This window comes from Jaculus jaculus, chromosome 7, assembly GCF_020740685.1.
Source record: "Jaculus jaculus isolate mJacJac1 chromosome 7, mJacJac1.mat.Y.cur, whole genome shotgun sequence".
NCBI lineage: Eukaryota > Metazoa > Chordata > Mammalia > Rodentia > Dipodidae > Jaculus > Jaculus jaculus.
This window is the reverse complement of record NC_059108.1, coordinates 103600068-103601826: the sequence shown is the minus strand read 5'-3', so window position 1 is coordinate 103601826 and position 1759 is coordinate 103600068. Positions and strand designations below refer to the sequence as shown.

The 1759-nt window shown below is 42.1% G+C and overlaps 1 non-coding gene across 1 annotated transcript; it reads right to left on the bottom strand.

The window, feature by feature from the left end:
• Window positions 1-224: 224 nt before the first annotated feature.
• On the bottom strand, window positions 225-331 carry LOC123462445. The gene has a single exon (XR_006638267.1). It is a non-coding gene; the product is annotated as a U6 spliceosomal RNA (small nuclear RNA).
• Window positions 332-1759: the final 1428 nt, after the last annotated feature.

Sequence of the window (1759 nt, the reverse complement as noted above, 5' to 3'; positions counted from 1 at the left end):
TTTTATCTCACCCTCTCCAGGGCCCTTCGATTCAGGTGCTCCCTGTAAGGTCCTTTTGAGGGTTTCACTTTTTAGTCTGACTTCCAGGATATAGGATTCTATGGTGCCAGTTAAATTTGGGTTCAGTTTTGTGTCCTCCCTACTCTTTCCTCCCCACAAGCCCTACCCTCTCTATTGTCTAAGCCTTGAGATGCTATTCAGGTATGTCAGCAATATATAAATATATATATATGAAACACTTCATGAATTTGCATGTCATCCTTGTGCAGGAGCAATGCTAATCTTCTCTGTATCGTTCCAATTTTAGTATATGTGCTGCCAAAGTGAGAACTTGCCTTCTTTTAAAATTTTTATTTTATTCCTTTGAAAGAGATAAGGAGGGAGAGAGAGAGATTGAATGGGTGTGTGTGTGAGAGAGAATGGTTGTGCTAGGGCCTGTAGCCACTGCAAACAAAGTCCAGACACATACACCAAATTGTGCATCTGGCTTACATAGGTACTGGGAAATTGATCCTGGGTCCTTACTCAAGTGCCTTAATTTCTAGGCCATCTCACCAGCCCCAGCTGCCTTATTTATATATGAATTGACTATCTTTAGGTGATAACTTCCCCTGGAAGGGAAAGAAACCTAGAAGTTAAGGGACTCCATTCAGCTGAAGGCAATTCTAAGAGGTTCTGCTGTGAGCAGCCACAACGTACATCACGTTTAAAATGAGTACTTTGTTTTGGGAAGGGCATATAGGTGTTGTACCAGAGCACATATTAGGTTCCACTTCTGCCAGACCTTTGAGCCCAATTACTTCATATGAATTTACTGATTTTTGAGAGTAGCTCTTCTGTTATTCTCTTTGGTTCCTTTTTGTAGGAGAAAGAGGATGGTTGTTGATCTAAACTACATCTGCTAAAGCTGTAGCTATTCTTACGTCTGCTACTATAACCCACCTCCCTCCTCTAAGCTTCCCCCACACTCAGCACTTTTCTCTCAGTCTAGTTGACTTACCTGGTGAGGTCACTCAGATCTGCATTCATAAGGGGTCTGAGCTCTTTGCCATGGTGCCTTTCTCAAGCAATGGTAGCAAAACTTTTCCATTTAGTGTCCAAATAAAGGTACAGAGTACAGGCACAGCCCAGTGGGTCACCTCAGTGTTGTACACTTTCTTCCCTGACCCATATCTAACAGCACCCTATGCAGTGGCCTGTTGTCTAGGGTCATCACCCCTGCTGGAACAGTGGACTTCTGTCCTTGCCTATTAGTCCTGGACATAGGGAACCTGAGGAAACTTAGCATCAGATATATATAAAAATATGGATAAATTTTCCTCCACCTCACATTTTCTCTTTTGGAAGTATTTTTTGTCTAAACTCAGAATTTCAGGAACAGAAAGCACATTTTTTATTATTTATTTATTATTAACTTCCATGATTGTAAACAGTATCCCATGGCAATGTTCTCCCTCTCTCCACTTTCCCCTTTGAAACTCCATTCTCCATCATATCCTCTCCCCCTCTCAGTCAGTCTCTTTTATTTTGATATATCATATTTTCTTCCTATTATGATGGTCTTGTGTAGGTAGTGTCAGGCACTGTGAGGTCATGGATATCCAGGCCATTTTGTATCTGGAGAAGCACATTGTAAGGAGTCGTACACTTCCTTTGGCTCTTAGATTCTTTCCACCACCTCTTCTGCAATGGGCCCTGAGCCTTGGAAGGTGTGGTAGAGATATTTCAGTGCTGAGCACTCCTCTGTCACTTCTTCTCA